This window comes from Heterocephalus glaber, unplaced genomic scaffold (genome assembly GCF_053883595.1).
Source record: "Heterocephalus glaber isolate CG9 unplaced genomic scaffold, H.glaber_assembly_v1.0 deba00001456, whole genome shotgun sequence".
NCBI classification, from domain to species: domain Eukaryota; kingdom Metazoa; phylum Chordata; class Mammalia; order Rodentia; family Bathyergidae; genus Heterocephalus; species Heterocephalus glaber.
In genome coordinates this window covers 785,517-812,659 of record NW_028258304.1, presented here as the reverse complement: position 1 = coordinate 812,659, position 27,143 = coordinate 785,517, and the positions used below count along the sequence as shown (strand labels likewise).

The 27,143-nt window shown below is 38.0% G+C and overlaps 1 protein-coding gene and 1 long non-coding RNA gene across 10 annotated transcripts in view; one reads left to right on the top strand and one right to left on the bottom strand.

Moving 5' to 3' along the window:
* LOC110350267 (uncharacterized) overlaps nt 1-13,059 on the top strand; it is a 23,423-nt gene extending 10,364 nt beyond the window's left edge. The window contains exons 3-4 of the long non-coding RNA XR_002396726.2: nt 12,137-12,195; nt 12,906-13,059. This is a non-coding gene — a long non-coding RNA (uncharacterized LOC110350267). The remainder of the gene's footprint in view (nt 1-12,136; nt 12,196-12,905) is intronic.
* Exoc6b (exocyst complex component 6B) overlaps nt 1-27,143 on the bottom strand; it is a 721,832-nt gene that overhangs the window by 18,745 nt on the left and 675,944 nt on the right. For 2 of the 9 annotated variants that reach the window (XM_021262474.2, XM_087215914.1), the window contains one exon: nt 206-27,143. This exon is cut by the window's right edge and continues 51,721 nt beyond it. The exons of the other annotated variants lie outside the window; for them this stretch is intronic. The gene's annotated coding sequence lies outside the window, so the exon portion shown is untranslated. Of the gene's footprint in view, nt 1-205 lie in introns of those variants that run through there. 9 annotated transcript variants of the gene reach the window in all.

The window sequence follows — 27,143 nt, the reverse complement described above, 5'->3', positions numbered from 1 at the left end:
TTTGACTACAGTATTTTTTTATTTCCCTCACTCTTTCTGTAGTTATTAATTCAAATTCTCCTGTGAGAAAAAGCAATGTTCCTTTTTCTTCATTTTTTAAATCATTTTTAATGCCAATATATCCTTCTGCATATTTATTTTACTTTGTGGGTTATAAGCCAATAATCAAGTTGCTCCACATTTGGCCATTACAAACTCCTTAAGATTTGGGTTTCCTGGTCTGGGGATTTAGCTCAGTGGTGCTGCTGCCTGGCTCGCAAGCGCAAGGTCCCAAATTCGATCCCTGGTACCAGAAAAAAAAAAAAAGGAAAAAAAAAAAAGATTTGGGTTTCCTTTGTATTTCTGACCTGCTTCTATACTTTTTTGGATACTGCTTCACTTTCTGGTACTACAAGATGTTCTAAGCTCCTTTTGTTGTATCTTTCCTTGCTCCAGACCTGGAATCAATTATTTCTCTAAGATGCCCTGGTCCTTTTTACTGGAGAATGGTATTTAGAAACTAATATTTGAGCACTTAGTATGCTCATTTCTACTAAGGTATTACCACATCCAGACCCTCTCAGTGGACAGAGCAAGAAAAATATGTATAATATACTGACTTGTTCATATATCTATATTTCTCTACTTGTGGATATATTAAAATTATGAGTTCATACTGATGCCTTGAATTCCAATCTAGCACTACAGGGTTCATTCTAGTCTCTTCCCTCTTTTCTCATTTATCACTTGTTTCTCTGACATTACTAACCCACATCCCTGTGAGATGCTAATTTATTGAGTACAGCATTTTTACACAGTTCTTTTTGTCTTTATTCTTATGGTTTCCAGTCAAAATACTATCTTTAAAGTTACTTAGGTTAGTTATCTTCTTTGTTACTTCTATCAGAATAAAGGAGCTAAACTAGCGTAGTAGTTAATGTTATACTTTATAAGCTACACAGGTAATTAAAATTGTAAATTATGTAATAACTAGTTACACAAAACTGTTTATGAATGGGAAAGCATATCGCAAGGCAAGACATTTTGAGTCAGGTTGTACTGAGCAGGTTACCTTTTATGACAATACCTTCTTTTGCCCCCTGTGTAATTTTTATCTATGTAACTTTTAATTAGAGCTTTGGCAAAGTTCTAAAGATATCTCTGTTCTACTTTGTTACTTAAGAACATTCCCACAGTTGTAGAGGACTCAAATTATAATTCTGGTGGCAAAGGGGTAAGGGAGGAATGAGGAGGATCAAGATTGAGAAAGGATAAGCAGTGGGCTGACAATCCCAAGGTAGACACGTGGTAGAGATGGCTTGTTGGCTCACACTACCCAGGATACCATGGCTGTTTGTTTTTTAAAATTCTCTCTCACTGATTCTGTCAGCTGGGTATTGTCTGAGGCTAGGCCAAACTTCTGAAAGACTTTCTTTTTTTGCAGTGATAGATGAGGAAGACTGGAATAATTCACAGTAGTCCAAAGCCACACAGTGAGTTAACTCAAACACAGAGAACAAATAGCATTATAACAGCAGAACACATGCAAAGTTCCAGAAAAGACCTTTGGGATAAAATATTATTAAGATAAAATAGCACGCTGTTGATCTTTGTTAACGTAGACTAAAATGCAGCATAAAATATAGAAATAATTCAGATAGATGTGTTGTTCCTGGCTAAAGGAGTAGCAGGAAATCATCAAGTAAAAATTAATAGGCTAAAAAAATTAATAGTCTAATATTCAAGCAAACTCTTTTGAGGGTGCCCTTGTATTCTTTTGGGTAGAAAGGACTACCCAAAGAACTCAGAAAGTAAAGACAACCTGATGGACTATTGGTAGTTACTATTTCAATTCACATCACGTCTACTCACAGGTGAAGAGAATTGCTGGATATATCCTAACATCACTGCTAATTTTGAGATAATAACTTCATCTCCCACATAGACTGGGAGATCCCCAAGAAAGAGAATTATGTTTTCTTATGATTCGTCATAGCATGGACTAGCAAAGAGCTAGATTCCCAGAAGGTAGTCAGCAAATACCTGTTAAATGGTATTAAAATATGTGACCTAACATTTTGTAGTAATAATATCGGCTAGATGATGGACTGGACTTATAATATGCGTTTTTTACAACAAAATTCCACATGGGCCAAATCTAGGGTCCTCTTAAGCAGCACTTTCTAGAAGGAAAGTTGTGTGAGGAAGAAGGAAACATCTAACAGGAGAATGACAGGTGAGGGGTAACCTAAGTGGAATTTGATTTTAAGGTTCCAGGGAAGATAACTATGAGTAGTGCATGGGAACCAACCAATGTTTGGTCATATTTGTGCTGGTTCCAGTGGTGAGCATGGTACCTACACCTCACATTAGGGAAAGCCTCCTTTTTCCAGAATGTCTGCAAAGATTCCATGGGGGGCAAAGGAGTGCAGGAGCTAAGGCAGGCACTCCAACAGAAACCGATACAAACAGACACACTGACAACAACCATATCCCACCTCCCCTAGGGATAATTTTCTTTACATGTTTTCTCTTGAAAAGACATACTAAGTCCAGGTGAGAATGGTGTTTCCAAAGCAAGCACATCCTTGAAGTAAACTTGATTTAAGAAAACCTGAATTTGCACTTTATATATGTGTAATCAGAAGAATACTTCATGTTAAATGTGATAGACTACCAAATGATTTCAAATAACATGTCTGGGATACAACATATGATCTAACAAAAATTCTAAATATGCTAAATCTTCAGAACATGGCATAAAGTGCATGTGTAGAGTGCAATCTACTTACTCAAGGGAACAGTACACTAAGCTAGAAGTTTCTTTTGTCCTTTTCCTGGCTTTGACAGGATGAAACTAATCACAACATGTATTTTTCATAATCTATGATCCATAGTAACCTTTTTAGGAGTCAGTAGAGCACAGCAAAAAGAGGTGCAGGTTGAGAGTTTCCTGACTGTGTGACCCCAAATCTGATTTTCTGGTTCAGATATAGAATTATAACACCTCTTAGCAGCAGCTGAGGGCAGACCAAGAGAATAATAGCAAAAAGTTCACTACAAAGCATAGAACTGACTGATGGCCCATTTGTGTTTATTGCCCAAGATTTCTCCCAACCCCGACACAGATTCCTGACACAGAAATCTGGGCAAATGTAGGAAATGGAACTCAGCACTTACTTTAACACACAGTTAAAGTACCAACAATGCATCAGGCACTCTTAGGTACTGCACAGGAAAAGACAATAAGACATCTCCAATCCTGAGGAAATCAGTCTGGTGAACAAACCGATACAAAGTGATAGGAATACTCTGAGAGATACTCTAACAGGGTACAAAGAAAGTTTAAAAGAAAGGCATCTAAGCCTGAGGCAGGTAGCTGGGGACTGGCAGAGATATGTATGAGGGGGTGTCAGGCAAGGAATTTGACTTGGCTGAGTCTCTCACAGTGCTGTGGAAATAGTTAGGCCAAATTAAGCCAGGAATAAATAGTTTCATATGTTAAGGAGAGAATTTTAGCCTGGAGGTTTTTCAACCTTTTTCCATTAAGGTTGCTACTTGTTTTTTTCTTGATTTAGGAATGAAAAATCTGTTTGAGTAAGTAGAGTTTTATTAAAACACAGACATGTCCATTTTTTACATTAGCATGGCTGCTTTTGTGATATAACAATGGAGGTAAGTAGTTGTGACAGAGGCCATATGCCTAGGAATACCTAAAACATTCACTATGGACCTTTACAGACAAAATTGTCTCTAAATTCAGTGCAGGGAAGGCAGTGTTCGCTGAGATTATTTTTTTCTGATGTGAGATATACATATCTATTATTGAAGACAGGAAAAAAAAGAAAACGTCTTTAAGGAGATCCTTCTATTTATAATGAAATGGCAAGTATTTCATTATCTAGATAACTAGTACCAAATTCTTTTAGGAAAGAGAAACATGTGTGGGTGGAACTTTCAAGGGTAAGGCACCAAGATACCCAGCAGAAAAGGGGTAAGGAGATCGTTGCATAGGTCTTGAGGCACAATGTGAAGAGAGGAGGTTCAGTAAGTTTGTATGAGAAGGTCTAAGAAGGAAATCCCTGAGGACATTATAGCTTCCGACCACTTTGAAGACTTGGGATATCTAATAAGTAGCTTTTACACAGCTGTTGCTGGGCAAAATGTGACATAATCTCCCCTACAAACCTTCCCACTCTATGCCAATCTTTAGATCAATCTATTCTGCTAGCAATTGCTCAGGTGGATGACTTTTCTGTGTGTTCATGCATGTGTTTGTGTACTAGTAGCAGCTGACTTTTGCACCTAGAGCTATAAAATAGCACTGTACAGTGGGAACCCAGGAGACAAGAAGACAAGAAGACTGAAGGTTTCTAAGGATTCACAGAAATCTGGAGGACACCTTTGGATTTTCCTCAGGCACTAGAACTGGTGTGGGGAGAGGTTCCAAATTCCTCTGGATCTCTAAAGATAGGAGGGGTCTGGCTTATACCTGAGCTTTGTAACAATGGACACTCAATAGGCTGGTTCCTGAAATTCCTAGGAAGATCTGACCTCCCCTTTTTCCCTGGCTGACTGAAGGCAGAGGAAAAGGGCAAGTATAGGCTGTGTAGCTCCTGCTTTCTTGGCAGCCCAGCTCCAGTGGATGGAGGCTCCATTAGGCTCTGTACCAGTGACAAATTGCATATTAGCTATTGTCTTAGTTATTTTTTCTCGTTGCTGAGACAAAGTATTTGACAACTTGAGTTAAAGGAGGAAGGTTTTATTTAGCTCACAGTTTGTAGAGGTTTTAGTCCTTAGCTAACTGGCTCCAAGGCAGGGTGGCACAGTAGAGGGGCATCGCAGAGGAGAAATAGACTATGGCAAGCAGGCAGGTGAGAGCACATTAGCCCTCTTTCTGTCCCTTATATTTTATGCAGACTACCCATTCTAGGGCAGGTGTAGCACTCATACCCTTAATCCTAGCCAGAACTATGCCAAATCAATCAGTGGACTGATTTAGTAATCACATACCTTGATCCCAGAACCACACATTCTAGATCCAGCCACCTCTGGAAAGCTTCCCTATGACTACATGAGGCTCTGGGGGACATCTAGACACAAGCCTTAACAGCTATTTCCCCTGAAAGGAAACATCAGCCGAGAAATCTTTATTTGCATTAGGAGTTTGCCTTTGGGTTTCTGCAGTCTAAAGTTCTCACTTCTAAGACTACCTTGGTAAAGAGAAAAAGATGGGGTTAAGGCTCTCTGTCACCAGCTGGTGCCTGTGGAAGACTCCTAGGTGAAAACACTAACACCAAGCATTCCTTCCAGTGGCCTTCCTAGGGCGACTTCTCACTCACTGATCACAGCATCTATGCTATTTCAGGGAGCAGAAGGAAAGCCCATGATGACACTGGGTGATAAAAAGCATACTGTAAATGCTCAAGGAGAGGTTGGGAGGCCCCTGCTATGGGCTGAGTTGCCCCTTGTTGGCGTAGGGGAGGCAGGCGAGTGTGAGTTTAGATGGAATTGCTGCCACAGCTGTGGTAGAAGGAGATAGGGGCCATGGGCTAGTGATTTTCTTTTGGCATACTGTGATCTGTTGAAGATTCCTAGGTGAATGGATTAGGGACTATATTATTGAATTGTTAGCTAAACTACCTTTCACCCCCTGGTCAAAATGACTAAGTGGTTTAAAAACATTTCTGCAAAGAGACCTTGGGTTGAAGATAATATTAACAATGTAAAAATATAAGTAAGCATCAGGAAAATGGCAGATCTCAAAAAATCTCCAAATCAGAGTACAAGCTCTTTATTATCCACATTAGAAAACAAAATAGTAACGAGCTAATCAGATTTGGTAAGTCAACGCCCCAAACTTGAAATTATTAGAAAAGCTGTTTGAAATATGATTTGTATCCACTTATCAGTAATGAACTTTTCTTAGCCTAAGTACATATTATGTGTTGAAATAGTAATTATATTAGTATGTCTATGTACATACATGTGCACACACAAGCCAACTTTCAAAGGTAATGATAATGTTCTATGTCTTAAACTTCAGTGGGGAGGAGGGGATATGTGGAAATATCCTTTTGTAGCTATTTATTATTTATACTTAATAAATTGTTACACACATAAATATATTAGGGATGAGTCAAGTCAACACTAGTGCTTAATCAAAAAAAAAGTCTGGTGATACTGGCTAAATAATCACAGTCATAAGAAAAACGGTTTGAGCCGTTTTTTCTAAATGGATAAATTAAGAAATATACTTGTAGAAAATTATTACTTGGATTACACTGGTCATTATTACAGGTTACAGTACAGGTACTTTAAGGTAGGCATAAGAAAAAAAAGTCTCAAGATTAAAGGATAGTAAAGCAGGTAATTCCTCATACCCTGGACAAGTTTAGAATAGGCTAGAATTTCAATGGCCTAGGAAATATACTTGGGTATGGTGAAAAGGCTTAGCACTCGTTAGTAAACTTTTTAAGATCCTTAGCCTAATCAGATATGCATTTAAAATCTATTTTGCTGGGGCCAGGGATTTAGCTCAGTGGTTCCATTGCCTGCCTTGCAAGCGCAAGGTCCCAAGTTCGATCCCAGGTACCAAAAACAAACCCCCTGCCAAACCCAAAAACTTAGTAGTTTAAAATCTATTTTGCATACTTGTTTGAGAGGCTGGAAATAGAATAAAATTGCAATTCAGAATTCCACTGCCAAATTTAAGAACTAATCAATAAATCTATTGGTTAAAGAAGTATTAGATAATATGTGGTTCTCAACCAAGAGATTGTTTTGCCTCCCAAAGACTGTTACCCTAAGTAAACACTAGTTCCCAGGAAGGCTGCAGTCTTAGCCCCAGTGGAGTTAGCATTTTGCTATTTCTCTTTGCATTAAATTTCTTTTCTTCTTTTAGATTCTATTTACTAATTGTATTTTATGTATCATTTTAATGAATCATTTAAACTCCATTTTGGAAATAAGTACAATTAAATAAATTTAATAAATAATGCTAATGGACATGGCACCTGCCCTTAAGGGTTAGAGAAGACCAGGCATTAAATACTTTGGAGTCGGAGAAAATAAAGATCAGAGAGGCCCAAAAGATTTATGGTTCCACTCTGGTAAAATATAAGCACAATTTAGATAAACAGAAGAGAACAGAGGGAATCTGACGCAAAAGGACTAGTGGTAATAGAAACAGGAGTAGCAGAAATGTATGGGAAGAGGAAAATGAACATTTCTTGAATGCCTACTATGTGACAGATAATGAACTGGTATCTTACTTACCTATTTTATATAATCCCCAGGAAAATCAATAGCCTAATAGGTAGATATCTCCATTTTACAGATGAAGAAATTTTTTAAAAAGGGATACAAGAATGGACTGAAAGGAAATGACATAGTCAGAACTTGTTTGTTAACAACGCTTAAATCAGATTACTATAAATCCTGTGTATTTGGGCTAGGGAAGTCCAAACTGTGGACCATATTTAAATCTTGTTAGATGGTAACAATTAGAATGTGATAAGGGATGGCTAAATGCCTGACTTTCCTAACCTTTAGTCCTGAGCTAGAATTTTAAAGCTAGAATAACCTCAAAGAAGGGCAGACCAGCAACTCAATGAAATTCCAGGAAGTAACAGAGTTTACTAATGGAACCACAGGAAAGAGAGTGGTGTGACCTGTGTGGGTATTAGATTGCAGAACTGAGAGTCCCACCCACAGATGGTTAGTTAAGTTTCTTTTTTATTAGTATATGATTGTGATACATAATAATGTAGTAATTGGAGAACTGGTACATATACATATCACATCAGTAATTTCTGACAATAATTACACAACACTGAGCTGCCCCCCCCCAAAAAAAATTTCTAGATTTTCTAGATGATTTTATTGACCAGCTAACTTTAGAGGGTAAGATTACCTTACACCTTTGCTCAACAACATATTCAGTTCCCGGATGTTCAAAGGCTATACACACACACACACATGCATGCATACATACATATATATGCACAGGCTCAGTACAGGAGTTCTTGCTAAATATCATGGCCAAGTCTTAAGTGGTACAACTTGATGAAGACTACTCAGAAATGTGTGAGCTTGTGTGTGTGCATGTGTGCGTACATTTGTGTGTGTAGACATGTGTTGATTATCTCTGTCTTTGCTGAATGAATTTTTATAGGCAGAGGGTGCAGACTATAGCAGGTTTCAACGACTAAAGGTGAAGTCTTAGAAATTACTTAGGTCCTTGGACAATAGCCTCCCTGCTACCCTAGCCCCATCAATGTCCTTCCTTTTCTATCAGAATCTAATTTCTAAAATTGTCTTCATGCCAGAAATTATAACAGTATTATTTCTCAAAATTCTCCCTGGAGGGATTAAGAATTCTCTACATAAAACAATTTTTGCTTGAATTTTGCCTGGCATTTAACAAATATCCTGGATCCCAGTTTGTTTCACATTATCAGTCTCTTGGTTAATAAATATACTGTTAGTCATCCCATGTTCCCTTGCTACCCTTAGACACAGTCCTTTGGTGATAGAAAAGCTTTAGATTCTCAAAACTGAGGACAGATGACCAGCACTGTAGTTTCTGGACCTGTCACTAGTCATTTTGTGACTCAGGACTCCTCTAAAACTTCCTTTTACTGACAACCAATATTTAATGTCCCTAGTTCTAAGATTCTAAATCTAAAGAGTTCCTTATACGGAATAAGCAGCTATGGAACAGAGAGTAGTTTTCAGCACTTAATAGGAATGAGGCCGCTAAAATGGTAGACTGTGATGAACTGCCGAAAACAGCACCATTCATTCCATCATCTTACAGAGCAGTAAACTGAGGTCCAGGAGGATTCACTATGGCTAGATTTCAGTTATAACCCAAGGCCCTAGGAAGGTCTATCTTTCTTCTATGTAATGCAGTTTAATTTAATAGGCTGTTGGAGAATCAAAATCTTTGAGATGCCTAGAGAGGTGAAGGAGAACAAAGGAAGTTTCTGTTTTGAAATAAGAAAAAGTACAAAAGAATGTAAAATTCATGTTACCCTTATGAATACATGTCAATGATTTGTCTAATTTTACTTATCATCTTTTTGAAGGAATGAAACATTAAAAAGGTAAAATACCCTCTTTCCCTTGTCCTTCACCTTCCTGGAGTAGACTGCTATCATGATTTTGCTATGCATACCCAACATGTTTCTATGCCACACATATATGTGTATAACTTTGTATGTAAAATTCTGTAACTTGCCTTTTTCATTCACTTTTATGATTTCAAGGCCTATAAAAATTGATTGGATCTAAATCTAGTTTATTAATTAAACTGTCATATAGTGTTCTCCAGTGCACAAGAACACTTAAACATACTACAATGTATTTATCAATTCATTCATGACTGAAATTTGTACAATTTGTTTCTGGTTGATGGGGTGGATGGGGTGGTTGGCTGTGCCCAGGGAGCAGAAAGCCTGCTAGTGAGTATGATGAGAAGGGATTGCTGGTCAATCTTTATTACTACACCTATGAAATGATGTAAACCTACCAGGTCTCTTGGTGGGTCAACTATATACTCCCTGAAATCTGATCTCACGACAAATGACACTAAGAAATTCAGATGAGCCAGGGATTTAGCTCAGTGGCACCACATCTGCCTCGCAAGAGCAAGGTGCTGAGTTTGATCCCTGGAACAACAACAACAACAACAACAAAAAGAAATTCAGATGACTAATCCAGGCCAAGATTCTTAATGGAATAACTGATAGGAACTCCATCTCTCCTTGGATTCCACACAGAGAATCTTTAAAGAAAGAAGCACAATAAAAGTGAGGTCACCAAGACTTATCCTTACCAGAATTAAGATAAACATGTAATATTTCTTCTCTGAATTATAACGTCAGGAAGTTACATTCCCATTTCTGAGTCCTTGGAAATGGATTAGTAAGCCTCTAGAAGATTTTCAAAGGTATCTGAGGGTTGATCTGGAATAGTAGAGAGGGACAAACTCTGCTTTCATAGCTATTATTCTTGATTCCAAGCTTACAGTTTCCTTAAACCTGAATAGATAGCTTCTGAAATTCTCTACCAAGTATCTAAATACCAACTAGCCAGTGTTGAAGTCAGGTGGGCTGGAGAAATTAGGAGGAAAAAGAAACATTTATTCTCAGATATCTGAGGCAGAATGATCTCTTACCTTATTCTGTATATACAAGTTTAATTTTCCTATTTTTTATGTGTGGTCAAAGCAATAAAGTCTTTAATCTCTGATGGCACTGTAGTGTTTATTTAACATTAGATCCTTGTGTTTATCATCTCCATGTGCTAGTATGGTTAGATCTAGAATGCCCCTCAAAAGCCTCATGTTTTCAGAGGTGGTTTCTGGAAGGTGATTGGATCACCTGAGCAACTTTCTTCCACCAGACCCACCATGCAGTGTTTCCCTTTGAGCCAGCTGGCCACGTATGTAGACTGAGGCCTCTGAAATTATGAGCCAAAATAAACATCTACTTTAAGTTGTGGCTGTTGGGTATGGTGTCTCAGTGATAAGAAAGTGACTAAGACATATGGTTTGTTGTTAGGTGTTAAATCATTATAGATTTCTGACTCAATTTATTAGGTAAATTTGTTAAAACTTGTTCTAATTTATTGAATAAGGATATGAAAAGAGGTATAGTAAGTGAAACTGCTTTAAAACTTTACAGTATTATTACAGTTAATAACATTATTACCACAAAGGTATCATTATTATTCAAGGAGATTTTTAAAAGTAACTAAATACTGACCTTTGTGAACTTTACAGTAACCGGAATTGGTCTCACTTTTGCTTCAATGTAATGTGGACCAGAGCCCCTGGCTCCCATACAAACGAAATTCCCTTCTCCCAATCCCAGAGCCATCATATCCATATTCTCTGTGAGCCAGGGCCAGATGGATATTCTCCAGATTAGCATTTGTCTATGTGGCTTGTTCCCTGAGAGCAGAGTTCTTTCAAGGACCTTAATCAGGGCCAGATCATATACTTTTTTTTTTTTTTGTGAAGAGACCACCCACAGTTTAAATACCATAAGCAAGCTATAAGACAAACAGCTATCTTTTACCTGAGATATCACCATGTCTATAAGAAAATCACCCAAAAATTCATACCAATGTGACACTGGGGAATTATCATCATCTTGTTTTAGCCAGTCCCTCTGTCTAGTCCTTTCCATCTGGTTACAAGACATATTTATAATTGGAAGACACTGTCCTTAGCAACTAAATTTTTCCAATGACTTTCTACCTCCTGTCCCTTTTATGGATCTCATAAACAAACATCTTACAACTCAGTACTAGAGACAGAAGGTTGGGTGTGGTCAGGAAATCTTTGGAGTTATAAAGAGAAGTAGCACTGAGGCAAATCCAAAATGTTCTTCCCAGGAGGTGTAGTCAGTTCAGCAAGTAATCTCTCTTTAAAGTAGAAACAATACTTAAGTTTGGTAAAATACTCAATATAGCACCTGGCATACACTAAATGCTCCTCAAATAGTAGCGATGATGATGATGATGAGATGGTGATGATGGTGAAGATCACAAACTCATTCCTACTTTCACAACATCATTCCCTCACTCATGCTGTTTTCTGATTTAGAAATGCCTTCTTTTTCTCTTTGTCCTTTCCAGATCCTCCCCATTCTAAAGAGATCCTTAAGAAATCTTCAGTTTCTGGCACAATATATCATTTGGTAATATCATAACCTATTTTAAATCATCATCATAATTATTACTATTATTTATCTTTTCTCCTCAGGAAGATTACAAATTTCTTAAGAGCAGAATCTTTTTTGCTATTTCTATCTGAAACAGGTCTGGATCCATGTTAGCTATGAAGTACTTAGTATTAAGGACAGCTGAGGCAGAGGAGCACCAAGCCCAACACAAAAGGAATTCCATAAAGCTCAAAAGCTGTGTCCTGGACGCGCGATACCTTTAGATTTCCTTTACTAACTCATACCAACTAAAATGATCCTATATTGATTGAAGAGTAAAAAGCTTATATTGTCTGAATACCCCTCAATGAGTAAGGATTCTAGAAACTAGTTTGAGATTTAATACCTGCCAGTGATAATTCACCAAGCAATTATCTGTTCCAGATATTGGAGTACTAAATATAAGCCTACATATCCAACAGGTACAGCAGAGATATGTTCCCCATCCATGTTTGTACTGGACCAGCAGCTGTTTGCCAAGGTATGGATTTTGTAGCAAATGAGAGTTGGTCAAATCTTCAAGTGGCCACTGGTCTTCTGTAAGCTGTTGAGGCACAGGCTATGGGCCCCCACAGTATTACATTCTGCCTCTGGGAGCTTCTGGAATTCTCTAGCTTAGGGACATCTCTGCACATGGGCTGGACACTATAGCACAGCACTACATGGAGGGGAACTTCTGATAGGATTCTATCTAGATGTTATCTTTACCTTTCTCTGGACATAAGCAAAGTCCTTCACCTTCATCCTCCAATCTCTAAGGCCAGATAACAGATGTTCTCACCTTTCAGCCTGTAAGCAACTTAAGGACTTGTCCTTTTTTCTTAGCTTTAAGCACTGTATGGGTGGGGAGAGAAGGTGCTCAATAAAGGCACACTGCCTGTTGACTGTGAGAAAACATTGCAGGATGCCAGTGTCTTACCAAGGCCTTGAATGTGTCCCAGCAAACACTTTTTCCCCTCCTACCTCTATCCATTGGCTTCTTGAGGTCAGTAACAGGGCCTGGCTACAAAAGGTGCGAGTCTCTGCTTTCTGTTGGGCTTTCTTTATGCTCTCCAAAAGACGAAGAATGGGTGGAAAGGCTCGGCCACAGGATATTGGACTGTTTACAGTTGGCTAGGCTAAGATTAGCGTGAGCACAACATATGTCAAATTCATTGGAAGTTACATTTTCCTTTTGTTTACACATTATAGGGGAGAAGACCAGAAGGAAAAAAAAAAAAAGGCAGGTGACCTCCTGTTAACCTCACCCGTCTGCAAGAGGCTGCTGCCCTCACCTCTGAATGAACTTTCAGATTATCTCAGACAAGATTCACCTTGCGCTGAACTTGTACACCCGCTCCGAAGCCCCCAGTCACGTAGCTGTGATTAAACATTACAGAGTGGCCATAAATTTACAGAAGTATTATTGTGGTTTGCTTTCCTCTTTCTTCTTTGAGAGAGGAAGAAAGCAATGGGTTTGGTGTGGGGGTAGTTTGAAAAAGGGAAACCCATAGTCAAACAAACAGTTCCTTTTCACAGTTCTGAAGGAAACAGAAAATATCATGTGGGAGTCTCGGAAAGAAGGGGAAAGAAATTTGGTGATATGGGTAGAATCAAAGCTCCAGAAGCCTGCAAAAGCCCGAACTCAGTAGAAGAGCCGAGGTGCTTCTGGTTCCATTTTTCAGACAACCTGGGTCCACAGGTGAAACACACACCTGTTTTGTCCTTGCTCTTGGCTTGTTATGAAGGGGATCCCTGAAGTAATACTTCTTCTTGAGAGGATGAGTGACACTTTCCATTGGGCTTGCTACATGAGATGGGGTAAGTAACAGGGTAGTAGGCAATGGAAAGAAGGCTTTAAGAAAACACAGTATGCTTTGTTCTCTAAGCTACAATGAGAGATGAGGATGTCCCAACATCTGTGACATTTAAACAAGGACTGGACAAAAACTAGACCATGTTCTAAAGGAAATACTCTGCAGTTGGACCCAGGAGACTGACCAGATGACCTAAGAATATTTATTCATATGATTCACTGTTTTATGTTTAGAGTGAAAAAATGGATATTCCACTAAAGTTTGTTAAAACTCTCTAGGATTCCAAAGCCAAGACAGGCCTGTGAAAGGCCTGTGCTGACCATGAAACAATGAGACCTCTATAACCAGAAAAGGCCAGGGAGTGCTCTACTTGATCCAAAAGAATTGTAAAAAGTGGTCAGGAAGCCCAGACTGAGGTGATAGGTGCTGGCCAGCAAAATCACCTTTGGAAAGGAGTCATTCTGTCTCTGGTTACCCTATGGCAGTGACAGGGGTGCTAAAGAGGCTCATTGTTTCTATAATTGGCAAGGATTTGTCTATTAAAGCAGCAAAGCCCAGGGTCCATTCGCATGAGGAAGACAGCTGATGGCTGAGCTCAACTCTGACTCTTGCTACTTGTAAGAATCAGCCAGAAGTTAGCTCATAGGCCTTGGAAATGTTCAGGCACTGCCTCTGACAGAGAGCTGAGCCAGGAAGTGAAATGGCCATGGTGTAAGGGCAGTAGTGGGGATATTTATTTCAGTATGGGAGTTCTGAGGTCAACCTCTGGTTCCAGAAGTAACCTGCATTCAAACCTCTGGTCTAGATTTGGAGAAAAAACAATAGGTCCCTCTCTTTCAATGTGAGTTCTGTGTTGAACCATGAGTCCAAGAGTCTGAATATATGAAGCCTGGGACATGAGAACCATGTGGTGGCTAAAAGAGCAAGTACGGCACTCTACTAAAGTTGGCAGTCTGAAAGTAGGCAAATAGTCCTGCAATATATAAGTACTAGGCTAGGTCAATGAGGTAGACACAGTAGGGCAGCTAGGAATCAGAAAGGCATACCCAAGAGGAAGAAAGGATTGCCAGTACCAAGAGCTAGAAAATGAAGGGAAACTGTTGAGTGGAAACATAGGAGAAAAAGCATAAGAAAATTTATGCTCGAGAGCCAAAAGTGGTCCAGGTACTATATTAAATGCTTTATTGGTACAGTCTCACTTAATATAATCCTAAAAGAAAGATACTATTATCATGCCCATTTTACACATAAGATATCTGAGAGGCACAGAATAATTTAAGAAACTGCTCAAAATTACACTGATTCAATCTATCTTTATGAGAATAGAATTCTGGAAACATAATTAAAGAAATCTATAAAATTTCATGCCATTCAGACAATAAAATTTTCTACCATCCTTCATGACTGGGCTTAAGTTCTCATCTCCTCTAGAAAACTCTAGAAAACTTTCTTAAACATTACTGTCAGTTTCCAAGATTTATCCCTTCTCTGAACTCTGTTTATTGTTTATGGTGCACAGGAAATGTGATATCACATTTTTTCCTATTCTTCCAACTGTTTGTCCCTCACAACTGAGTGGTTGATTATGTCTGTAAACTAGATGTTGATATAGAGAGGAGCCTGTGTTTTATGTTTGTACCTCCCAGAATAGAACATCAATTACTTGTGGACAGTCTGAGACTTACAGCAAGTACAGCAAGAGACACACAGTGGGACCTCAACATATTGTGACAATCCCTCCACCTAACAAAAAGCTCTTGATGTACAAAGTGAGGGAAAATTTTATAATAGAGAGTAATTCATTAGTAGAATGTGGTGGAGCAGAGTGAAAGGGAAATATATGTGAGAGAAGAATGAGTTGTACTTCTTTTGTGTACACCCTCCAAATGACATAGCTTTATTGTTAGTTTCTTTATGAAAACAATATATGCTCTTTGCAAAAAGGAATTTCAGAAAAAATGCCTTTAACTAAAAAGAGTACAATGGGAAATTGTCATCTATAGTCTCATCTCCTAAGGATAAAAAAATGTCAAAAATTTAAAATCTAGTCTTTAACAATTTTTTCTCATCAAAAATAGAGCAAATTATAATACTGTCAAAACACCGATGTCTTTTACATACATATAGATTAACCCAATCATTTAAAATACTCTATGGTATCTGTTTTTATTGTTTTTTTATTTTTTGGTACCAGGGATCAAACTCGGGACCTTCCGCTTGCAAGGCAGGCGCTGGAACCACTGAGCTAAATCAGTGGTTTAAACCGGCCCTATAGTATCTGTTTCTAATGGCATATATCATATAAAGTTGAACAAACCCTTTATTGATATTTTAGTTTTTTCCCCAGTCTCTTTCTATATTACCTAAGGCCTTGATGAAAATACTTGAAAACGTGTGTTTGTATATTTCTTCAAGTGCCTCTTTAGAAAATAGTGCAAGTTACAACACAGCACAGTGGTTAAGTGTTGACTCTGATCTAAACAGACTGTTAGATACCTGGCTCTTCCACTTACCAGCTTTGTGACCTTGGGCAATTCGTCTAACTTTTCTGCTATCCAATTCTATCATCTATATAATAGGGATACTAGTACATTTATATATCATTGGGTTGTCATGCAGATTGAGTCAGTTCATGGCAAGCATTTAGAACAGTGCATTTCACACAGTAAGTACTCAACAAATGTTAGCAATAATGATGATGATAATTTCCTAGAAGCAGAATTCTATATCAAAACTTTAATGCTCATTAATGAACTTCCCCACAGAACAGTGCATCAATTTAACCCCTATTAACAAGTATCAGAGTAATTTTGAGTAGAAATACCCGAACAGAACCTACATGAACATCTGGCAGAAATACTAGAAGGGCTACCTCACTAAACAAAAAGCTTTAGGCTTATGATCTCAATGATCCCCTCTACTATAAAATCCTGTTTTCTTGTCCTATTCCTAAGTCATATGAATGTAATGAAAGTCATGAGGACAAGTGGAAAATACTTGAGACACTTGGAGAATGCTAACTTGCATTTAGATAGTGCTATACTGTTTACAAAATGTTTTCAAATATATTCTCATTTTTGATACAAAAATCACCTAACTTATTGGCTACGTAAACTCAGACTTTCTAATGGAACAAATGAGGGATATCAGACTACAAAATAACTGGAGAGATGTCTGGTTTCATCTTAACCCTTTTGCTAGTTCCTAAAATTCAGCTCTTTGCCTCAGAATGAAATTGACCTTGGTCTGCACTCTGTACCTTACCCCCGACACAGATCAGAACCTCTGTGGTTCTCTTGTTGTGGTTCTCCTTTCATTGTCACTATCAAAACATTAAGAAGCACCATTTCCTTGGATTTTAAACCTGTAACCATGGGTTTTTTTTCTCTCTATCCCCTAGAAATTCTTATATCTAATGAACACATAGGCAAGGTGTTAAGATACCATCCTGTTCCCTAAGGTAATATGAAATACTTTAGCATACTTAATTGTTGCTCCTCTCATCAACTGTGAGCATTTACTAAAATTTAACCAAAAAGTTACTTAGTTACTTCTATCATGTTGCTTCTTACTCCAATAAAACTTTTCTTAGGTTTTCAGGTTTCTTTTTTTTTTTTTTTGGTACTGGGGATCGAACTCGGGGGTCCTTGCACCTTCGAGGCAGGTGGCAGAACCACTGAGCTAAATCCCCGGCCCAAGGTTTTCAGGTTTCTAAAGAAACATAGTCTAGTGTTTCCAGGACTTCCCTAAAATTCTCTACATTAGAATTACAGTAGTTTTACCTTAGAACTTCCCTGCTAATAGGAAGTATGAATATTCCACTCTAAAAACTAGATGTGTTTCAAGCCAAAGACCCTGTGCAGATGTAAGTTCATAAGAGAAAACAAAAAACAAAACAAAACAAAAAACAAGTGGCTTATTTTAAAACTGGGCACTGGTTATATTTCTCATTATACTATTTACTGAAGTAAAGCATTAGGTCTACATTAGAGAATTGGTGCTGTAACCTGTGCTCGTGAGTGTTAAAATCAAGGCTAGGGCACTAAAAATACAAATGGTGGCAATGAATACACTTTTCTTTACCATGCCTGAAGAGTTTCTTTTGTTTAAGATATATGGTATTTAATCTTTGTCTTCAGTGATACCATTTTTACCTGGTGGTTCTTTACATTCAAATATCATGCATGTAATAGATGCTATGCATAGATTATGCAGGCATACATTTTTAAAAAGTATTATAAATAGTACAGCTTTCTTTTGGTAGTTATCTGTAGCTGTCATCTGCAGGGTATGCTGCTCTTCTGTGTTCTAAACCTTTGCTTGCAATCACACTCTTTCCTAGTCCCTTCCTGATCTGTTTCTAAATATTTTTTAGGCAAGCTAATAATCAATTTTTACTGAGTATTTTCTCTGCATTTACCATCATATGAAATGCTATGAGGACTACTATGAAAGAAAGAGATAAAACTTATGTCCTCAAGGAGTCTATAATTTAACTGGAGAGTCAGATTCCTATATTATGTCATAAGGTCCCATATTTAAGTCAATCAAAGCACTATTTTTATGGGATGGCATATGATTAACTTTCCATTAATGCTAAATAAAATGAACAAGTCATTGTGAAGCAAGATAGGAATCACCACAAAAAGTTTAGAAGGAAGAGCAGTGAACAATGACACCATTTCATTTATCCTAGATAACTAGCACTTACTAGGTACATAATTCGTTCATACTAGATTTCCTAGCACAGTGCCTGATACAACTGACACCTGATAAATATTTATAGAATGAATTCCCCCCTCTCCTAATCTGCCATCTATTTCAAAGCTAAGGGACCAGGTGTTTTCCAGGATACCTACCTTCCCCAAAGGAACCCTGAATCATTACAATTTCCATAAGGTTGTGCAGTTTTCTGGCAGCCATCCCAGAGGGGATGATGCCTCCTCTAACAAGTTAGTGTGCTGCTTCTCTGGGGACAGTGCCCAAGGGAGCTTGGTTTGCACTGCTAATGAGATTTTTTTAGGGGGCTGGGGTAGATGGGGGTGGGAAGCAGCAAGGTTGGAATATAGATCTTCAGTGGTGGGGCAGGAACTTTACAGTCTTTGTTCTTGTTCCCACAGCAAAGCATGCATATATCCCAAAAGGGCATCTAACCGTGGAATCTTGAATGTTACAATTGATTTACAAGTTTACAAGAAAGCAGCACTTGTTTACAAAAGTATTTCCTCAAAATGTTTTTGCTTTTGCTTAGCACTTACTTGAGGGTGCTGATTAGGCCCAGTCCAATGTATCTGTAGAAGATAAAGATAAAACTTCCTTCCCTCTCCAGGCAACAATGGCTTTCTCTGGCCAGAACTGACCCAGGAAAGTATCAGTAGGTTTACTGTCTTCTTTCTCCCCCTGAAATGGATCTTATCCACACCAATTACACAAGGCACCTGCAATCTCTAACACTCATTCCACAGTGGGCCTGTTTTCACACTCCCTTGCAGGGCTCAATTACAGACATACTGACAGGTGATCCTGGCAAAAATCGTATTTCTGGACTGAATTTTTCCAATAAAATGAATTTTGGAAGCTAATTGATTTCCAAGGGCCTTTTTCTAGTTCTGAAACTTAATCTCTAAGTATGTCATATTCTCCAATGAGAGGCTGAGGTAGGAAAATGAGCACTCTTCTGCTAAAGCTGTAATGTCGGGGAAAGGAAAGTCTTTAGGGAAGTCTGGCTCATGCTCAGGACTAAGACTGGATCCTATTATTGCTGCACATGAATTTATTTACTAAACCATCATTTAATGAATGCCTACAATGAATGTTTGCCATGTGCCTCAAACAGTGTATAAGAGAGACAAAGACCGTGTCCCTGCTTAAGATGAAACATTATGCCATACCCACCAAAGGCTAGGTTTTAGGGAAATTTTCATGGGGTATCATGCATGGTGAAGTTATTGGAAGGTGATATGCAGAATTATGAATTTTTGTCATATATCTCTCTACTTTTCACTGTAAATCTGATATGTAGTGAGGTAGCATAATCTTGGATTTCTCTGAAACAAATATGATTTTGGATAAAGTATGTTTTGTTTTGTCAATCTTAGAGGCTATGTAAAGGAATTAGGAGGATACATATCAGTTTGGTTCATTTATTGCTTATCTTTGGTTTTCTCTGTCACCCAGTATTACCTTACATTGCTTCAAGTTTTATCCCAGTGATTCTCAATGGTGGACTTTTCCCACACTACAGAGTCCTCTCCAAGACTTGTTGCCCTAATGAGCCATGAGGCTCTGACACTGATAGAAGTGTGTGGAATCCCTTAGGTATGTTCAGGTGGAAAAAAAGAGGCTCCATTGCTTTGGAATATGCTGAGGGCATTTCTCCCTCTGGCCTAAGAATGATGTGACGAAATGAATGCTGTTTAAAACTTGGTTGACAGGGTGTGCTTCATGCCAAGTTGGTGCCTCTCTGTATAGGAAGGTAGCATCTTTGCCCTTGGCAACCTCAAACATGTCTAGATGTAGGGACTCGAAGCAGGATTTTCAAGGGGTGTAATCGTATTTGTCAGCTGCCAATGTAGGTTTTTATCTCTGCTTGATTCAGCTTTTAGTTTTTAGTTTCAGTTTCTTGGGGCAGGGCAGGCTGTTTTATGACTTGTTGTAGAGATTTGCTTTAATTACTAACATATAATAGAGATAAACCTGAGTTTCCAACACACACAGGAACAGAATAGCCGTAGAGAATAATAGCCCTATAAAAGAGGACTTTGAGTCGCCAGTACTGAGAGGGGAATAAAAGAACAGCAATTAAAAAAAAAATCAAATGTCATTATCAAGCATATTAACTGAACTGAGAATCCCTGTGTGAATAATAAAACACCTTCAACTTAATAATAATATAGTGCAATTGACTTACGATAAAAATGAAGGAAATGGACCAAGAATTTGCATCTTATATCCTTCTAGGTTTTTTTCCCACAACTTCTAATCTTACTTAAAAGGAGCAGAACCCAAGCCCATGGGATAATCAGCCTTTCATAGATGGATGGAAGGTAACTCCCATGTTTTCCATCTTCACTGAAAAGTGAACAAAAAGATATGAATTTCAACTGTAATACAAAAAGTCTGAGTTAAATTCAAATAAATTAATAGAGCAGAATGAGAAGCCTAAGAAAGTGTTCCCAAATAAAGATGGCTGTAACTATCTCTCTCATCTCAAGTAGTCTTTTGCAAATTAACCTTGCTACTCCTCTATCAAGAGGTGGAAGTCTATTTCCCCTCCTTTTCAATCTGGGTTAGCTCTAGAATTTATTTCAAGAGAATATGGTAAAAGTAGTACTTTCTACCTTCTGAGGCTTGGCCTGAGAGGGCATAGCTTCTGCATAACCGCTTGGAATACTCATTCTTGAAATACAGTTACCAAGTAAAGAAGACTTAGCTATACACATGGAGAGACAGAGGCCTAGCTTCCTGCCCAACCCTACCAATATAAAAATATCTGCCTCCAATATATATGTTAAGGTAGAAAGAAGGGGTTTTTAAAAACAAAATAATTCATCAATTAAAGCAAAACTTCAACGCAGCAAATAAATAACACTAAATATAATTTTTGGATGAATCTGGTCAGTAAATGTGATTATATAAAAGGAATAATGGGAAAATGGAGCACCATTAAGTATTGATGAAGCATTCATTCAAAGAAGATGGAGTTCAAGTTTTCAAAAGATAACTTCAGGTACCCTAGATGCTATCATAATAAAAGGCATGGACAAATGATAACAAAAATTTGTCAATCAATGAGAAATCTACAAAAATTATGAAACAATTTGTGACTCTTAAAATTCTTATCTAGAATTTCCTCATCCCTATAAATCACATAATGATGTCTACAGAGGTGCTGAAATAAAGAGATTGTCTCTGCCTGATATGATACATTTTGTCAATATGACCTTAGCTTGTGAGGAAAGGCCAAAGCATTACTGTAACAGATGAGAAAATGCAAGCCAAATCAGAGATCTCTGTCAGTAGTAGAACAGGAACTACGCCTAGTATGTGGTATGCACTGACTATCAGTGTCACTCAGGGCAGTGTAATGATTAAGAAGTTTTCTGGTGTGGTGAGTCTTGCCTATAATCCCAACTACTCAGGAGGCTGAGGCAGAAAGATTTTGAGCTCAAACCCAGCCTGGGCAACTTAACAAGACCTTGAACTAAAACAAAATACTAAAAAAAGGGATGATGGTGGAGATGTATCTTTGTGGAGGAGTGCTTGCGTGGCATGTATAAGTCTACCAGGGCACCAGACTTGTGAGTGAAGCCATCCCTGGTATTCTAGCCCCAGCTGCCATCTGACTGCAACTTCATGAGAGATGTTAGCCAAAAACATATCTAACTTACTTCTGGTCAAATTTATGACCTACAGAACTGTGGACAAATAAAATGGTTGTTGATTAAAGTGCTAATGTAGAGTAGCTTGTTAATATAGCAAAAGATAATTCAAACAACTTGAAATATTCCTCCTGAATAAATTCTTGCAGCATGTTAGATAGCTATTTGTTTGGGGAACTTAGAAATAATTGATGCTTCAACCACAACTTTCAGGTTTTAACAACTCACTGCACTGGGAAAAGGTGGAGGAACAAATTGCCTTATAATCTCTGTAGTGAGTCTTGTTAAGACTTCTGGATGGCACTCCCTGATAGGAAGACTTCAAAGTGTGCTATGGTATGAATGTTTTATCTCATCAAAATTCATGTGTTGAAATCTTAATCCTCAAAGTGTTGGTATCAGGTAGTAGGGCCTTTGGGATATGATTAGGTCATAGGGGTGGAGTCCTCATGAATGAGATTAGTGTTCCTATAAAAGAGACTTTTGAGGGACTTCTTACCCCTTTTACTATGTAAGAATACAGCATGAAAAGTGCCACGAGCTGCAAAGTAGACCCTTACCAGACATCTGCCTTGATCTTGGACTTTCTAGCCTTCGTAACTGTGTGAAATAAATTTCTCTTGTTTGTAAGCTATCTAGTATATGGTTTTTCGATGCAGCACCCTGGGTGAATTAAGACAAGAAGGAAACTGGCTTTTCTTTGTAGACTGGATAGCTCTTGGAACAGAAACTTTTCTGGCTTAAGGGGCTCCAGTGATGTTTTGCTATTCACTACTGCTTAAAGTCCCTTCCTGCTATGGAAAAGTGAAGTCAAGAATTTATCATTTCTTAATGCAAAATAGGAAGAAAAGGTCCAAAGCGGTAGGGTTAATGGGAGGGGTGGGGAAAGGAAAGAAGGGAAAGGAAAAATGCTGAGAAATGGAAAAAATGGAAATAAAGTCTTTGTAAATAGGGAAGGGTGGAGGGGGTGAAGGGAGGCCTAGGAATGGGGAAAAAATAAGAACCAAGATGCATCATGTAAAGGTCCAAGTTCCCAATGAGAAATGTAATTATGTTGTATACCTAAAATGTACCAATAAAAGAATTTAAGAAAAAAAAGAATATAATCATTTCTCCTCATATTGCCATTTGACAGGATTAAGAATTATTACCAGTGCCTGGGAACAAGTTGTATTCTTGAATATTCTCCCTTATGTCTATTCATTACCACCCACGACTATGGCAACCCAGCCCCTTTACAGTCTCTTCTGTCTAGGATTCCTCAGGCAATCCACCATGCTTCCATGGAGTCACCTCTTCTGTTTCTTTCCCTCTATCCATGCCCCCCGAGTCATCAGCTGATCTTTTGTTTGAATACATCATGTATGTGGAAGGGTGTTTATCTGCAGGCATCTTCCTTTAAGACAATATCAATGTTACTGATAGAACATTCCCACCTACGATGAGAAATTCTCACCTATAGAACATTCCCACCTATTACAAAGAGATTAACTTGATCTTATGAACAGAAGCACAGGGGAAGCTTTTTCAAAAGGTTTGGTTGATACTATGTTTTTGTATGTGAAAATATTGCTTTCAGGTTGTGAACTCTTTAAAACAAACAGTTGAGATCACTGTTAATAGGAGACAGGATGACTTGCATAGCTTTTGTCAAGACTGTTTTTAGGGAGGAAAAGCAGAAAACAGGGTTGGGTCTTTTCACAATGGTCCATCTTTCAAAAGCACAAGTGAATGCCCTCTCTTATTAATCATAAGAGTCTGGTTTACATTGAAAATTGGGAGCAAACACTACATATGAGGCCATCACATCTTTCCTTTACTAAATAGTGGAAGAAGGCCAAATAATCCCATTTTTTTCCTCACTTTTCTATTCAGGAACACCTCTCTGAACAGAATGAACACAGGAGGAAGAAATGGACAGTCAAATTAGGGAGTCTTACTGTTTCATGCAGGATGTTAGGGAAGAGAAATCATGTTGCGTTATGATATTGTCCCAGGGGAAGGAACAAATTCTAACACATTCTTTTGAGTTACTACTCAACGTGAAAGGCCAAAGCAGATGCATCTTCTGCTTTACATTATTTCCCCAACCTCTCTCACTCCTCTATTTTACATAATATCTTTTATCTAAACCCGACTTCCAAGAAAGAAATCATCACTTCCCCCACAAAAATGACCAAGGAAGTCAACATAGAGCAAAAACTTTATAGGAAGCTTGTTGCAGAACCAATTAGTCTTGAATCTAAAGAAGGACAGGTACTTCAAGTAGACACAGATCATGTGCATTTGCTTACCTGGGACAGATGCTGGGTGCCAGGCAAGCTGGTGTCAAGTCAGCTAAGTAGGGCAGGAAAGGCCTCTTGGATAGAGGCTGGAGAGAGATGTATATTAGCCACTACAGGAAGGAACAAAGCCCTGTTCTAGGTACTTCTACCCTTTCTCAGCTACAAAACAAAAGCTGGAAGCTGCTGGGGGAAAGAAAGGGCAACTCTATTTCCTTCACAGAGCAGGAGAAGATCCACTGCAGCAGAAGTAAGGACGTAGAAAATATCAAATAAAACAAAAGCAAAAAAAACCCTATGTCCATTAGAGACAGATGAAGGAACTGGGTCTAGGTCATTAGTGATACCTTACTACTAATACTAAGAGAATAGAAAATATGAATACCTCCACTCCTCACCACCAAGCTAGCAAGCAATGAATAATCAACTTTAGCAGTAAACTGCTGGGGGAAAGATATTCTGATAAAGTACAAAGAGAAGACTTAAAACAAGGAGGCCTACTTTTACCAGTTCTCTTCAACACTGTAGTAGATGCAATGAAGTACGAAAAAGTAAAAGGCTCGCAGATTGGAAAGGAAGAAATAGCACTATTCATGTATGACAAGGTCTTCTACATAGGAAATCCCTCCTGATACATCCTAATGCTGTATACTAACAGTAAACTATTACCAATGCAACAGCACCAAAAAACATTAAATACTTAGATGCTAGATATTTGGGAAAGAAATTTTTAAAAAATACCTAAAAAGACAAATATGTATGTCTGTGGATTGGAGAATTTAAGATTATTAAGATGTTAAGTTGCCCAAACTGAACTATAGATTCAATATAATTCCCATTAAAGGTTCATTAGCATATATGTATATGGACAGAAATTGGCAAGCTGATTCTAAAATTTGTATAGGAAAAGCTGACATAATTTTGAAAAGGAAAACAAAGTTGGAGGGTTCACATTACCTATTTTCAAAATTATTATAAAGCTACAGTATTTATGACAAAGCAGTGCTAGTGAAATGATAGTCACACAGATCAATGTACCACAGAAGGGAGTCTAGAAATAGACCCAGCAAATATGTGTGGTAATAAGTTTTGACAAAAGTGCAAAGGCAACAGGATAGAGAAAGGACAGCTCTCTCAACAAATGGTGCTAGAAGTAAGTTTCCTATGACTACTGTAACAAATCACCATAAACTAGGTGGCTTAAAAGAACAGAAATTTCTTCTTTCACAGTCCAAAATAAAGGTGTTGGCAGGGTTGTATTCCTGGGTCAAAAAACAAACAACAAATAAACAAACAAAAAGAACCTGGTGTGATTCCCTCTTGTGGATCTGTTCTCTGGGGACAGCAGCTGTTTATTTCCGTCTGTGTTCTCTCCCACCTAAGTGCATGCCACCACTACATGGAAGATTCCATGGATACAGACATGAGCCCCCTGAGGCCCCAGAACTATCTTTTCGGTTGTGAACTAAAGGCCGACAAAGATTATCACTTTAAGGTGGATAATGATGAAAATGAGCACCAGTTGTCATTAAGAACAGCCAGTTTATGGGCCAGGGATTTAGCTCAGTAGTTCCGCCGCCTCCTTTGTAAGTGCAAGGTCCCAAGTTTGATCCCTGACACCAAAAAAAAAAAAAAAAAAAGAACAGTCAGTTTAGGGGCTGGTACAAAGGATGAATTGCACATTGTGGAAGCAGAGGAATGAATTATGAAGGCAGTCCAATTAAAATAACAATAGCAATTTTGAAAATGTCTGTACAGCCAACGGTTTCCCTTGGGGGCTTTGAAATTATACCCCCTGTTGTCTTATGGTTGAAGTGTGGTTCGGGGCCTGTGCATAGTAGTAGATAGCAGCACTTAATAGCTGTGGAGGAAGATGCAGAATCAGATGATGAGGAGGAAGAGGATGCAAAACTCTTAAGTATATCTGGAAAATGATCTGTCCCTGGAAGTGGTAGCAAGCTTCCGCAGAAAAAAGTAAAACTAGCTGCTGCTGAAGATGATGATGATGACTACAATGATGATGATGATGATGACAATGATTTTGATGAGGAAGCTGAAGAGAAAGCACCAGTGAAGAAATTGATATGAGATACTCCAGCCAAAAATGCACAAAAATCAAACCAGAATGGAAAAGACTCAAAACTATCAACATCAAGATCAAAAGGTCAAGAATCCTTCAAAAAACAAGAAAAGACTCCTAAAACGCCCAAAGGACCTAGCTATAGAAGATATCAAAGCAAAAATGCAAGCAAGTATGGAAAAGGCACATTGAACAGTCCTGGGCACTACTGATAAATTTAAATCCAAAGATGGGGAGACAGGAAAAGGAGAGACAAATAATAGTTCATACTGAGTATCATCAACAATCCAGACTCAAGTCTTTTATTTTAATCTCAATCCCCTTTCCTGATTTGCCACTCAGACCCTCTTCCAAGCTGGAAGCAATCTTTTTCCTAAAGCATCTTTTTTTCCTTTACTTTTTTGACTGCTGTAATTCAGTAAACCTTATATAATGCTTTCTGTTGTGCATGTGCCTCATCTCTTGTTTTAATTACCTTTGTATTTCTTAGCTGCTCAATAAATATTTGAATGAATAAAAATAAATAAACAAAAAAGAGACAACTAAGAAGATACAGAGGTGACAAATAAGCATAGAAAAAGATACTCAGCATCACTGGTTACTTAAGAAATGCAAATTAAAGTCACAATAAAATATCAGAATTGATTAAAAAATAGTATATCCATTTTGAAAAAGAATGGAAGTTTCCCAATCAGGTTCAATATACAACCCAGCAATCTCCCACCTAGGTATTTATAAATGATAAATAAAGATCTACATGCACAGGAAAAAAAAATCTATATGTGAAAGCTTTAAAAAGCTTTGTTAATTACCACCCCCCAAAAAAACCCCTGAAAACAACCCAGATGTCCTTTAACTAGTGAATGGACAAACAATATAAGCATGCAATG